We start from the raw sequence: 16,678 nt of genomic DNA on the forward strand, positions 1-16,678 counted from the left end.
TCTGGTTTATTCAGCACATGCCATACACAATGCAGGTTTTAAATTGGCAATTAACTGTATACTACTTTTAGATGTATTTCTTATGACAGTACATGCAAGATTATTACAAACCTGCCTTGTCACACAACCTCTGCAGTCTACAGGCATGGGCTTCCAGGTTCAAACCCCACTCGACTGTCGCTGTCAAAGACATAAGGGGGATATTTAGCCATATCTATCCATAATATAAATGAGCTGGCAATTATTAAACAGGTACTAGACTGATACTTACACATGGCTGGGACATCACCTGTATGCCTAGCCTCCTGGATACACTGATCCAAGAGCTCCCTCTTTCTTTGTTTCAGGTTGGTATAGTGATGCCTGACCTGCTCACCAGTTTGAGGGATACCAGTGGCACTGGTGCAGTCATGGGTGAGACAGTTCCAGGCTTCCACTTTATATTGGGAACCCTGGTACTGCCCTGCAGCAGTTTCTGGTCATTGTCTTTAACAAGGAGTCTCGCCATGACTTTGGACTCCTGGATGACCCAGCACTGCACCCAGAAGTGCAATCCTTCTCCCACACCAGTCATAGTGCCTACAGGAGGAAGCTGCAACCAGATATAGGATGTATTCTCATCATTCTTCATGGTTCTACTTCTATATTATATGTTCTGACCAAGTTTAATGTATCTCACTGAGTCTTGATACCAATAAGCGGGCAAGCTTATAGGTAAAAGAATGGATAGACCTGAATGGTAATGTTATTCATCGGGAATGAGTTAAATATTTTTGTGATTAATAGAGCATTGTGCCCGAAGCACGCACTAACCATACAGTGGTTATCTGTGTTGCTTTGTTTTCATTTTACTTTTATCTATTATTCTTCATATAGTTTGTGCTTTTTCACAGTATTTAATTACCATTAGCATGGCTTATATCATGATGTTAGTGGATGTGATATTCAACTCCTTTTGTCTATGGATGGAGTTTTTCCATAAGATATAAATGGGAATGTCTGATCCCTGAACTTGTCTTGAGAGAATTGGTTAATTAAAAAGTGGCTTTGTACTAACACAAGCACTGTTGAAGGCATATGTAAATGTTTTGGTGAACGCCGATTTTTATATTGGATATTTAAATTCATATTTTAATCTCAATATTCAGTAATGTCTGACCCAACTATGCCTAAGTTAGGATCAGAATAGTCTAAATTTTGATTTTTATATATTATAACAATGAACTATGCGATGTTATAGAACTGGTGCTTTAACTTGGTAATAATGATTGAAAAGTAAAGACGCATCAACAGCTATTTTTCTAAAGATGGGCATTACTTCCTGTCAAATAAGGTCTGCGTTTAGCAATTATGTTATCAATTAAGGGAAGTTTATACACATTGATATAAGTGCATTGAGTAAATTATGAAATGATATGCACTGATGAATTTATGAACTTATGAACAGTATTGTTAGGTTGTCTGTTTTTAAATATTATGTGTAATGTGCATGAATAAGGAATTTTGATGTTGTTTTAGAAAATTAATGTTCTGAATGAACTTAAGTTAATTAACTTGGATAATTGAATTATTGTAGTTAATGAATTATTATAAAAGGCAATGGTAGTTTCTGAATGATTGTAACCTGATGAAGCGCAATTTTATTGCGTGAAAGCGCTTGTTCCTGTCTTATTTTTGTGATTAAATGCTGTTTGACTCAGTTCGTGGTGGTTTCAAGCAATTTCTTCAGCACTGTCGTCCTCTTTTTGATGCAAGAAACCTTTGGGTGATCGGCTACTGTTTTCTGCAGTTAGTATCCTTGTGTTTGCAATTAACCGGTCACCACGCGATGGAAACTCAGAATATTGAATTAGACTACAACCCAGTGAGTAACGTATCTAATGAGAACTGGAATTGTCTCTTCTACCAACAAGACAATCCGCTGTTGCATATGGATCTGAATGGTGATGTATATAGAAGTCCGTCAAGCACCAATGATAACATGCATGATTTCTTTATAAGTCTAAGAGCACTAGAGAATGATCTTTACCGCTTGCATAGACTTGTTTGGCAAAGGAGACATCTGCAAGCATGCCTGCACTTTAAAGTTATCCCCCGTGGCATGCGTGTTTTGTGCATGCCGACATATGGGGATAGCCAACCAGAGTTGTTACGGCAGTGGCAAAAACTAAATATTGACTTTGGATATAAATATATCCAATTATTGTTGGATCATTTTACACCGCTTGAAGCGGAACTGTTGAAGAAGGTGGAAGAACAATATAACTTACTTACAACTACCTATCAATCTGAGTTTTGCAAAACAAAGATACAAGCAATGAACAGACAACTGTCCCTGTATAGCAGTAAGCTAGAACAGATAAAAGTCAGAAAGTTGAAACGGGACTGTGAGGATTTTTGTCTCGGCCGTATTTTTGTATGGCCGAGATCTTATCCTAATTCCAACAATAATGTGAACTCTAGTCAAGTGGATATTGCATCCGGCTCGACCAGTGATGTCCCTATAGCCGCACAGAGCGGTGTTCCTAATGCAGGACTGCAAGTAGAAAATGCTCAAACCGATACACCTGCTGTGTCTGATACTCCGTTACCTTCACTACCATGTAACCAGCAAGGTTTGGTTCATCTTAATACATTGGGTGCAAAACCTAAGATATCTGGGACAGTCAGCAAGTTTATGGCACCCATGCCTTTAAATTTTCCCCTTCCCTACAAGGAGGCAGTACGAGCTCGATCCAACAGTCGGGGGAGAGGCAAAAGGAAACTGTCAGGAGACGTACAGGAGCAGAGAAGAAGAATGAAGGTATGAACTATTTAGAAACCACCAAGGAATATACCGGAGCAGAAAAGAAGAATGAAAATGTGAACTGTTTGTTTTTTAATTTGTCTTCCAGGACATTTTCGTTGAACGAAATGAATATTATGAATAAGGGTATGTCATTCATCCCCTCTCAATATAGTAATATTTCTGATACCCTAATAGGGTTACGTAAGTTTTGTAGGAAACTCTCCCTTAGGCTATTATTCAAAGACAATTTGTCTGATTCAATGAGTAGTCATGTGCATAACCCTGTCTGTAGAAAGAAAAGTACTTTCATACCTCCTCTGATACATGTGGTTGACTGCTTTTTGAAAACTAATGAACGAGATTTCTATCAATACTATGATAACCCAGAGAAAAAGAATATCTTTGTGAATTTAAACATGGAGGAAACTCTTGAGCTGAAAGCACTGTGTAATGATCCTAACCTTGTATTTAAGCCAGTGGATAAGGGAGGAGGGATGGTAGCAATGGATGCAATTTTCTATCATGAGCTAATGCTCAATATGTTAAGTAATGACGTTGCTTATAAAAGGATTGATAAACTACAAATAGTATCAATGACGCAGTATGTCCATGACACATTATATGATATGTTAATGACCAGATCCATTGACAAACCCTTATATGATTTTTTGCTAATAGAACTCCCATTGATCCCTATTATTAAAGGCTTGCCGAAGCTGCACAAGGATAAATATCCACCACCTTTACGTCCTATTGTGTCAGGTGATCACTGGGTAACTTATAATGCATCCCTATATGTACAAACCAAATTAGGAACTTTAGTGAAGCAAGTACCCACGATCCTTCTTGATTCCTTTAAACTTCTAGATGACTTGAAATTAAACATGGTGACAGATAAAATAACAGATAAAACCTTATTAGTAACTTTAGATATTGAGAGCCTATTTACAAATATTCCCAATGAATATGGCCTAGATGCGATAAGAACCCATATGACGCAACTGGGTATTGAAAATAGTGAAACTATGAACGTATGCTGTTTGCTGGACTTAGTCCTAAATAATAATGTGTTCCTTTACGGCAATGTGGCATATGCACAGAAATGGGGGGTTGCCATGGGCACCCCCTGTGCCAATGCGTATGCCAACCTTGTCGTATTGGAATGGGAAAAGGAACACATCTTCAGTGATTCTAGATTTGAAAATGTCGTATTATACAGACGTTTCGTAGACGACATTCTATTATTATGGAATGGAGATGAGAATAGTCTTACTTCCTTTATTAGTCATATGAATAGTGTCACTTCATTTTTTAAATTTAGTCATGACATCTCCTATTGTAGTGCAAATTTTTTGGACATTAATATTAAGAAAGTTGATCAATGTAAGTTGGTGACGACACTTCATAGGAAATCTTGCTGGAGGAATGGGATCCTCCATTATGACAGCCTACATCCGCGACATATCTTTCGCAATATAGTAAAGAACCAGATGAGTAGGATAAATAGAATTTGTAGTGATAAATTGGATGCATCTAATGTTTTAGCTACTCAGAGGAAACATTTCATAGACAGGGGTTATCCCTTAAAATTGGTTGATGAAATAAGTGAACCCACATCTGACAATATACCATTACAGGCCAAAAAATTTTTTAGTTATCAAAGATCTATTAAAAACATGGCCAATACTTTGTCTTATGACATAAAATTTACCAATGATGTACAATATTTAACTAATATAGTGAGGGGTAACTGGAAGATTTTACTCTCAGATACGTCTGTTTCAGGAGTTATCAGTGAGAAACCGACATTTAGGTTTATGAATTGTATGAACCTGAAAAGACTTCTATGTAAGGAGAAACTGGTTACTACATCCACTGATATTAGATCTCAGGTGAAAACAGGCACCTTCCCATGTGGTAAATGTTCTTTTTGTGGTTATATCTCTAAAAAATGTGGGTTTGCACCTCCAGGTACTAATATGAATACAGTATCTATGTTCTATGCAAATTGTAATACCAAAAATGTGGTCTACCTTGCTAACTGTATCCTCTGTGATGCTTATTACGTGGGATTGACCTCACGGAGACTAAGGGATCGAATATATGATCATATATATAATATCAGAAGAAATAATTTTAACAATGCTTTGGCTTTACATTGCAGTACCCATCCTGAGCATAGTTTTGTATTTCAGGTATTACAGATAGTTGATCCCAACAGGAGGGAGGGTGACCACATGAACACCCTGGAAACCTTTGAATTAAGGTGGATCCTAAGGCTAAAGGCTCATATATCACCAGGCTTGAATACCGTAGTCAATCTTCGACCGGCCCTAGTAGGTCCTAGTTAATCTTTGGTCCGTGTTATAATGGTCTCTTAGCCTCTTATTTAAGATGTTATTTAAGATGTATGTACTATCATTGTGCTTTAGAAGTATCATACTCTTTTCCATAATATCTAAAGACTTCGCTGAAGTGTCTATTATGACAGAAATTATGCATATAGCAAGTTTTACTTTCCTATTTGTTAGTAGCTATTATGTACATTGCATTGTAATTCAATGCGAAAATTTTTCTTGGTCATTTTGTGGTGGCTTATTTATTGGTCTCCCTGACCATTAACTTAAATGCTTGGATGGATTTGTTTGTAACATGACATACTATTCAGAATATGTTTTTCATGTGATCTTGTTTTTCTGCCCGGTTAAATAGGGAAGTTATAATTATTTTGAGTGCTTGGGCTCGAAAATAAATTCCTGATTGAATGGATTAGTGGCATTTGTATATTTTACATTTTAGATCTTGCATTTTGTATTATAGTTTCATGTGCATTTTTGCATTTGTGATATTATTAAGTTCCGAAACACTATTCTGTATAACTGCAAAGCCGTTTTATGTTCTGGATAATCGGCTAATATGCTTTTAATGATATCAAGCTTAATGGCACTAGTTGCCGATAGTTTTTGGTGTGGATTTTGTCATTATTTATTATATGGTTGTTTTCTGTATAGTTATATAGTCGTGCATTATATATGTTATGATTTACTTATATAAATGATTGTTTTTAGGTTTTTAGACATTATAGTTTTAGTCAGTAATGTCTTATTCTTTATGGTTCTACTTCTATATTATATGTTCTGACCAAGTTTAATGTATCTCACTGAGTCTTGATACCAATAAGCGGGCAAGCTTATAGGTAAAAGAATGGATAGACCTGAATGGTAATGTTATTCATCGGGAATGAGATGATATTTTTGTGAATAATAGAGCACTGTGCCCGAAGCACGCACTAACCATACAGTGGTTATCTGTGCTGCTTTGTTTTCATTTTATTTTTATTTATTATTCTTCATATAGTTTTTGCTTTTTCACAGTATTTAATTACTATTAGTATGGCTTATATCATGATGTTAGTGGATGTGATATTCAACTCCTTTTGTCTATGGATGGAGTTTTTCCATAAGATATAAATGGGAATGTCTGATCCCTGAACTTGTCTTGAGAGAGTTTTTAATTAAAAAGTGGCTCTGTACTAACATAAGCACTGTTGAAGGCATATATAAATGTTTTGGTGAACGCCGAGTTTTATATTGGATATTTAAATTCATATTTTAATCTTAATATTCAGTAATGTCTGACCCAACTATGCCCAAGTTAGGATCAGTATGGTCTAAATTTTGATTTTTATATATTATAACAATGAACTATGCGATGTTATAGAACTGGTGCTTTAACTTGGTAATAATGATTGAAAAGTAAAGACGCATCAACAGCTATTTTTCTAAAGATGGGCATTACTTCCTGTCAAATAAGGTTTGCATTTAGCAATTATGTTATCAATTAAGGGAAGTTTATACACATTGATATAAGTGCATTGAGTAAATTATGAAATGATATGCACTGATGAATTTATGAACTTATGAACAGTATTGTTAGGTTGTCTGTTTTTAAATATTATGTGTAATGTGCATGAATAAGGAATTTTGATGTTGTTTTAGAAAATTAATGTTCTGAATGAACTTAAGTTAATTAACTTGGATAATTGAATTATTGTAGTTAATGAATTATTATAAAAGGCAATGGTAGTTTCTGAATGATTGTAACCTGATGAAGCGCAATTTTATTGCGTGAAAGCGCTTGTTCCTGTCTTATTTTTGTGATTAAATGCTGTTTGACTCAGTTCGTGGTGGTTTCAAGCAATTTCTTCAGCACATGTATTCTCACCTGTGGGGTTTAAATAGCACCTATTTCCCGCACTTTGCCGTGATTGGTTGGTTTTGAAATTGTTAAGCTATGAGCAAACCTGCTTAGCTAAGGTTGCCATTGCTTCAAGGGGTATACCAATGGGCAAACTGATTTAGCTGGCCTACACATTGCTTACACCTAGTAAGCAGGGAGGGGTGCAATGCTAGCATTGTTTAATTTGTAATTTGCACACTATTTGCTGTTTGGCATTGATTTATCATTCATTATATTATATATGTGTTTGGTATCCATGATTCAGGTGTACATACATTGTATGGGGTCCTTGTGTTTATTGGGGGATTTCAACACTTTATTACAATGACACCTCACATCTGGACTTAATGCAATACTCCAGTTCACATACTTATGTTATTTAGTAGGTTAGACAACATAAAACTGTATATAGATTCCTTTCACATGTTAATTTTGATTTTCCTATAGTGAGAATCTGTTTGGTGATACCACAATCTTATGTACTGCTGTGATGGGCTTACTGGTTAACTACTGTGACTATATTGTACAGGGTCCTGGGTTCAAGCCCTGCAAGGGCTGTTTATTTTGTAGCTGGGCAGAACAGTGGCTGTTGGATACAGAGTGATTAAGGCGCTATTAATCAAATTGTAAGCAGGTTTGTGTGAGTTTGCTTGATGGTAAGCAATGCTAACTTCTGGTTAAATATGCTTAGAGATAGTTAGCTTCAATATTGCTTAACCTGTGTGTGCATTCCTTACTCACACGCAAACAGGATTATATCTGCTTACTACTGCTTACAAGTGCTTACTCCCACTTACCCACGCATTAATTTAGACAGAAATGTAGCATGGCTCTTGGGAAGGTGGTGGATTTGGACACTCTATGGATTTATCCTTCATTACACATTATACCTTTGATTTGTATCCATGATTCATGTGTACATATACTTTATGGGGCACTTGTGTTTATCTGTGGATTTTACATTATTACAATGACACCTCACATCTGCATTTAATGCAGTACTCCAGTTCACAAATATATGTTATTTAGTAGGTTATACAACAACAAATATTGTTCATGAAGTGATTAGACATAGAAAATGGAATTTACTAGAGTGATAATCGAACCGGGAATGACTGCTCGTAAGGCGAATGCTCTGACCACTACACTATTGCAGTACTACTTCATTTGTCTGTATCTTGATATTTATCTTCTTGGGCCATTTAAGCTACAGTATGCGTAGCTAAGCAATGGGCAAACCTGTGCAACTATGGTTAAATTTAATCTGTTTGATAAAAAAAAAAGTGTTTATATTATTATATTTTAAATATCGCTCTTACAAACTTGGGGTGTTGCTAGGGTAACAGGATTTGTTTTTATGCACATTTTCTGATGGATTTGAAGTCTGACACTCGTATGCTTGCCATTATTTCAGACTTCATTGATGAGATCATCTCACTGATTTAACAGGGTAAATGAGGGACAGGCCAGACGTATGAGCCACATATCTGGACATTCTGCATTAATCTATACTGTTGGGGGTATGCAATCCTCTATGAGCAGTCTCGCTCACTGTTATTGCCAAACAGCAGTTCTTGATTGCGAGAGCATGTATACTGTGAGAGCTCTGCTATCAGACATGCCCCCTGCACTTGTCCATGCTCCATGTCCGTTTAGGAGCTGAGGCAGCATGCCTTCATTACAATGCATGGCGTGCTACCATGCTGCTCCTAAATGGTCGCCTCCATGCAGGAATAAGCTATTCCTGCATGGGACCTTACTGAATCCTGGGGAAAGTTTTAAAGGTAACAGAAGTGTGTTGCTTACTTTCTAAATGTTATTTCCCTGCTGTAGTTAACTGTGGTTCACATTAAAAATTTTGGGGAAAAACAGCTTGCTGAGCACCCTGTCTGTGTTCAAGGATGTTCGGAGCAAACCAATTTATTTTTTTCACCTTCCATATGCATGTGTTCTTTATTACTTCTCCTTTCTCCTCACTGTACACTTTTTGATAGCTGCATCCATAAAACATTACAATTTTTAATATTTTCACTAAAAAAAAATTCAGACTTTCATTGATTGCTCTAGTTAACCCCAGATTGCTTTACATTGCTCCTGGATGTCATGCAAGTGGTTTGAACCAATCAGATTATTAAAATCCAATCCACCACTTACATATCACCTCTGCCCCCTTATCTCAGTGGTCTTTGTTTTGGAGGGGTAAATTAGGCATCCCATAACAGTATTGTCGCCTTTCTCTTTATAGATATCAATTTTGCAAACTGCTATGGAACACCAGAAATCAATTTGACATTGAGTTGTATTGCAATAGTTGAAGGTTGAAACTAAAATAAAAAAAAATAAATAAAAACACATTTTTTTTGTTTTGTTTTCTGCAGGGGGAAACCACCCCCCTGCAGCCCCAACACCCTCTGCTAATTAACTATACCAACTCCAAGATTGCACTATATTGAGGAAAATGGCAAATTTCCCATTCTGCAGTATACAGCAATCTCCATTCACAATGTTTGACCTTTCCGAAATGTTGATCATATGCTCTCGGCCATATGATGTTCAACATTTCGGAAAGTTGATCAACTGAAGGGGATTCATATATATATATATATATATATATATATATATATATATATATATATATATATATATATGTGTGTGTGTGTGTGTGTGTGTGTGTGTGTGTGTGTGTGTGTGTGTGTGTGTGTATTTTATAGATGTTACCTGTTCACATGCATTGTCACTTTCTATTTCCCCACTGTCTTGCTGTCTGTAATTGACAGGATGCGAGTCAAGCTTCATTCTTTTTTCTATGCTATTCCACACTGAAAGGGTTTGACAGTCATTCTTATTGAGAGTTATAGTTACCTTTCCATGAGATGGGTAATGCTAAAATATTAATTCAGCAAAAGAACTCATAAGCATAAACCAACAGGTAATAATCATGATATCAGCTTCCTAACCAAAGCGGATAATGATCTTTCTACACTTTCATCATTTGTTCCACATAATGAGAAGTAAAGTTTAATTTTATTTTATGCAGTTTGTTTACCATGGCAGTTCCACATTTTATGGACTGGAAAACTGAGGGAAAGCTATGGTGGATGTAATGAATGTTATTACTACTTTTACAGTAATACTGACCAGGATCAATCAGATAATTTGGGCAACTATTTATTGCTTTGTGATTTTTTTGTGGACAGTTCAAATCAGAGGGATGACAGGATGAGATAGATATTATTACTACTTTCACAGTAATCCTGACATTAATCAACCAGATATTTTGAGCAATATCTATTGCTTTGTTCTTTCTTTGGACATTTCAAATGAGATGGATTGCTGGATGTAATGAATGTTATTACTAAATTTACAACAATGCAGACTGTGATTAAACAGATATTTTGGTCACTATTTATTGCTTCATCATTTTCGTGGACCATTCAAATAAGAGGGATGGATAGGTAAACAGATGTTATTACTGCTTTTACAGTAATGCTGGCATTGATTAACCAGATAGATAGGGCAATATCTCTGGCTTTATCATTTGTGTGTTCAGCCCTGATCAAATGGATGGCTCATTGAGATAAATGTGTTTATTTTATTTTTTTTCCTGTTCTCTTATTTCTGTATTACAAGGTCTAGTGATATCAAATGGTCTTCTTACTGAATTACTTGGGCATTTCCTGACCGGTGATAATGACTCAGTGTTATTGAACACCTGCTGGGGGAATGTAACGAATGTCTGCTTAACAGGCTATGTGCAGCAATTATCACCTTTGTATGAGCATACAGAACCTTGCAGTAGTCATCACATTTGTAATATCTTTATAATATGTGCAGTTATAGTATAACACTTACCCCCAGATTCAGCAAGCCCTGCATGGCATGCAGCACTAGTGCAGGAGCTCCAGCAGGTAATATGTCTGCTGTGCGATCCAGGAATAACCTGTAGGGATGTGCACGAGTGCTCCTGCACTAGTCCTGCATGGACTCAGCCCCTGTATGCAAATTACCCCATTTGCAGGAAAAATCCATGCAAATGAGATGAATTTGCAATTCAGGAAGAAGGAAACAGGCCATGCAGGACTAGTGTAATCAGCAGAAATGTACTCTGCCAGTAAAGGAGTACATTTCTGCAAACTACTAAATGGAGCCATGACAGCTCCAAATAAAGAGTGGATATTATGTAGAAAGCATGCCAATGGCCAACTATAAGGACATTGGCATGGAAAACAGTTGCAAAAAGAAAAAAAATCAACTTTTAATTTTTTTTTTAGCCGATCTCAGCTGTTTACGAGTAGGGCAGTGGCACGCAAACAGGATTGGGTGGAAAATAATAATAAAAAAAAACTAAAATAAGCATTCTAACCAAAATCACTATTTTGCCATTATACTCAATTGCAGCCAGAAGACAACATGGCCAGTGAATAGTGGTTGCTAAGGAAGGAGGCTCAGTGTGGGACATGTAACTATGCATCAGCAGGCAATCCTATGCAAATGAGGAGAATGATACTGAATCCCAGATTTCTCCTGCATGCTAGTCAGCACCCAACAGTGTAAGAGCAGGAATAGCCTGGTGCAAGTCTAGGAGTTATCTGACATTATAGGGGGGGTGTCAAGTATACTGTAAGTGGATTGGAGCCCTGTGGCTCGGGTTTGCCCTTAGCTTAGAAGAGCTAAGCAAGTGGGTGTGTCTGAGGCAGCCTAGCACTCTTTATATTGCCTAAGCAGGCGTGTGCACTGCACACCGGGTTTTAAAGGAAAAAAAAGTAAACCAGGAAATAGCAGATCTGTGCACATCTGAGCACTGTGTTTGTGCGGCATGCCCCTGGGCTTAAACAGGAAGGCAATGGGAAGGGAAAACTGAGTAGGAAGGTAATCTAGGAGAGCTAGCATAGCTGGCAGGTGAAACATATTAGAATCAGCCAATTACACAGACAGCAGACCAGCCCAGCCCAGAGCACTACTATAAGCTATGCAAATGCCTTTCCCTCTGATTTTTCCCACACCACCGTTGTATACACGCAGAGATATTTTAACAAACAAAAACAACAGAATGATAGGGGCTGCAGCAGCTATTAGACATCAACATGTGGAAGAGGTGCATGGACACATCCAGTAGAGCCTTGCAGTACTCACCAGCTACATGTATCCAAATTGTTATTGTATGTGCCATGCTACACAATATGATCCTGTGGAAACAGCTGCAGCAATAACAGCATGGGGCAGGGCCACACAGTCCCCCACCAATGACAAGGCCTGCACAGGCACAGAGTGACTCAGTAGTAACAGTCAGGTGTGCCTCCCCAATCCTGTGTAGCAATGTAAAAACAATCAGCTGTGCCCCCCCATATCCTATGTAGACAGTTGTAACAGTCAGGTGTGCCCCCCAGTCCTATGTAGAAATGTATTAACAGTCAGGTGTGTGTCCCCCAATCCTATGTAGAAATGTAGTAACATGTATGTGTTGGTATAATACCAATGGAGCACAGATGCCCAGAGGTGGCCAAAGTAGCAGGATAGATTGTAGAATTTGCACAATATGTAGGTATGTGTGTGTTAGGTTGGTGTGTGTTTCATATTGTGTGAGACTGGTCAGTATGTATGCATGTTGAAGTATGACCTGGTGACCATTGCCGACTACTGCTGATGACATTTCCAAATCCTCACAACTGAAGTGCCAAAGACAATTCCCACCACTATAACACATGCTAGCAGTAAGCCACTGTAAATGTATGGTGGTAATATGTGTCACCATCTGAAAGACTAGCATGGCATGGCTGTTGGGCTAGATATACAAGCAGTACACAGGGGAAAGTATCACAGACATACAGTATATAATGTGTAACTGTGAAATGGACACACCCTTGGAATTGTACATACAGGTATGCATCACATTAGCTGGACCTGTAGCAGGGGATACTGGTGTCATCTGGCCAAACACTTGCAGATCGCAAAGGTGGTAGGACTTATGTAATGGGAACCAGCTAATGTACCTGCACATGCCAGCATAACTGAAATGCCCCATGCATATCTGTGCATCAGATGCAAGTAGTGTCTATAGCATACATGCACCCAGCTCACCCAAACACCACCCACAGGTACCTCTCTGGTCATATTCCTGCTGTTGGGAATGGGTACAATATGACCCCACCTGTATATGGTAATAGTGAAAGAATGCAGCATGCAGTGCAGGTGTCCCATGCAGGTGTGTCCCTTACTGTAGATAGCACCCTGCCAGCATCCACACCACCTGATCAAGACTGATAGAAAGTATTAGCATGAACACCTAGCACACCTACCCTGTCACTCCAGGGGAATATACTGTATGGCAGTCAGAGACTATAGGACTGACAGAATGCAATGGCCAGCCACAGCTGGCCCGCATTACCACCAAATGACCTACAAACCTCTGCCAAAGGCCTGTGTCTCACACATACTGCCAATGCATGCTATGTCATGGACACCCAAATAACAGCATAACACACTCCACATAAGCCATATGCAAAGCCATGTGGACAAACCACAGTAATATGTCCACCATGTCCCACTGCATGAACTGTGGACCAACACCAAAACACACCTGTGATGAGGTGATAACCTTAGGGAAAGTATCAGAGAATGTATCCATAATGTATGGAAGAGGATAGAATAATGGGGGGTGGGAGCATGGGCAGCATGGAATGTGCAAGGTCCGACACACAGCTGTGTGCACATACTATCCCTGGCTGCAAATACATAAATAGTTGGCTACAAACCTGCTTGTACACCACAATAAGGGTAATGTCTTGACTCATGGCCCCTGCCTCTGGGCAACCTGTGTGAATCTGTACATATGTGAGGTATTTACACAGCAAGATAAGGCCATACTGTCATGTTTATGGATGTACAAGTATGGGAACCTCTGCCAGCACTGTACCAAGGTGCTGAACTGGATACACAGACCCAGCAGCAAGTGCCTGCAGCTCCCCCTCCAGAATGGCATAACTTACCATGAATATGTAGGTGTCTGCCTACAATACAGGACACAGCTGCAGTCACCCTTGTCCCCCAAGACATCACTGTATGCAAGGATGTCCACTTGACAGTACTTGAGGACATAAAACATCACAGTGTATAACAGCATGCATTTCTGAATATCTCTGCTAACACCAGTACCATGTAGCAGAAGCAGCACAGACACAATCACCTACAGTACACACTATTCTGCACAGTTTGTTCCCATATTGCCAAATAATTTACAGATACCCTGCAGAAACAGTTTGCTACCTGTAAGTGTACAACACAAAGGTCTGCACTGGAGTACAAGCTACCAGGAATGGATCCACACATTCAATACAGATGGGCATCCCGGGCATGCTCACACACAGAGAAATGAAGGCAATATCAGACAACAACATACTGAAAGGTCATACTGGGCATGCTCACACACAAACAAATGAAGCCCATGTCTGCAAACAACAGTGAACCATACATATCTGACAGTTACAGATGTTAGTGCATAGACTCCTCAGTTTGCACCAATCATGCTTTGCACACACATTGGATCGGTATACAGACATATATCCAAGGCAACACACTATAATAAACCAAATGTAGACATAGATAGATGTGTGGAAGACAGTGACTGTGACAAAGAGCCATCCATCATGAGGCCTGTCCCACCCAGCACACAGCCAAATGGCTGCAACCACATCTTGTGTCAATGTCACTCACTGTAGAAATTAGCCACTGATATCCATCAGCATTACAGACTATGTGGTGCAAGTGATAGCTGTGCAACATGACTGTACAAGGCAGTAGTCATCTAGCAGCTGTATTCATGTACCTGCAGAATATAACCCTGTCTGTGCCCGCATGTGGTGTGTCAACCTCTAGATGAATGGGTTATGGCACATATACACCCACTGCCCTCCACATAGCCCTACTGTGACAAGCCTGCTGATGTCATCCACTTTGAAATACACCTTTGGGAACTGAGTAGCCTAGTAATCTCTGTGGCATGTCCTAAAACTGTTTAATGCTGTAGTGTGATAAACCAGTTAGGTAGGATATATAATCCCACACATGGAAACTCTGTGTGTGTCTCTGTCTGTGAAGGGATCAATGCTTTTTAGGCTAGTCAGCCTCACTACAATTTAAATGCCCTACTTTGGCAAGGCTGCTGATGTCATTCTCTGTGAAATACACCTTTGAGAAAGGTGTAGCCCATGCATCCTATCACTGTGTAATGCTGTAGTGTGATAAACTAGTTAGGTAGGAGTTCTACTCAGAGACACGGCAACGGTGTGTGTGTTTGTGTCTCTGTCTATGTAGGGAGCAATGATTTTTAGGCTAGTCATGCTCACTACAATTCAAATGCTCTACTTTTGCAAGATTGCTGATGTCATTCTCTGTGCAATACACCTTTAGGAAAGGTGTATCCCAATAATCTCCATGGCATGTCCTATAACTGTGTAAATCTGTAGTGTGATAAACTAGTTAGGGAGGAGTTTTAATCCCAGACATGGGAAATGTGTTTGTGTGTGTGTGTGTGTGTGTGTGTGTGTGTGTGTGTGTGTGTGTGTGTGTGTGTGTGTGTGTGTGTGTGGGGAGCAATGCTTTTTAGGCTAGTCACCCTCACTGCAATTCAAATGCCCCACTTTGTCAAGGCTCCTGATATCCTTCTTAAAGCAGAGAACTCTACCAAGAAGTACAGGAATTTCTTAGCCAAATGAACAACAACTTAGAAAATCAAACATTCCCTTTGACATCCAATGGGCTGCGTCCAAGGCAACACTTAGAGTAATATTAATTCAAAAAGCATCCTTATTCAAGAAACAAGCTAAATCACAAATGGCTACTTTAGAATTCAAACTAAAAAGCCTTGAGCTAGATCTGCAAACCAAATCCAACCCAGATTTAGAAAAACAGATGCTATCCCTACAAAAACAACTGCATGAAATTCAATTAAATCAGCTTTCCCTTAATGAACTCAGACTTCTCCATAGGTGTGCTGAATGGGCCCAAACCCTTCTAAAATTCTGGCCAGATTAATCAACATTAAACCTTCACCGTCTAGAATAAAACAAATTAATCATAACAATAGGTCCTTCTTCTCTGACAAGGAAATCATTCACGCTTTTGAAGAAATTTATCAGGAGGTCTATAGCCCCCAAAAACATACTGAGGAGGCATCCACTGATAACTTCTTAGATGAATTACAATTCCCATTTTTAAATGACATTCATATAAATGGAATAAAGGCATTGATAACTGTTGACAAAGTACTCCTAGCTATCAATAAATTGAAATCAAGGAAAGCTCCAGGCCCTGATGGATATTCAGCGGAATTCTACAAATCCTTCAAAAAATAATTAGCTCCACTCTTACTCAAAGTATATAATTATATAATAAAATTCAGCATTACTGATTTGTATATAAATAATTCTAAGACAATACTTATACCAAAACCTAACGTGGGTGAAAATAACCCCAATGACTATTGCCCAATTGCACTAATTAACTTAGATATAAAAATTCTATCTTCAGTACTGGCACACAGACTTAATAAAATACTCCCTTATATTATATCTCTTGAACAGCTAGGATTCATGAGAAATAGGCAAGTTTGGGACAATACATTAACAATAGAAGCAATAACAAACATGACAGTTA

Source organism: Protopterus annectens, chromosome 2.part0 (genome assembly GCF_019279795.1).
Source record: "Protopterus annectens isolate FY-2018-M chromosome 2.part0, PAN1.0, whole genome shotgun sequence".
Lineage (NCBI taxonomy): Eukaryota > Metazoa > Chordata > Ceratodontiformes > Protopteridae > Protopterus > Protopterus annectens.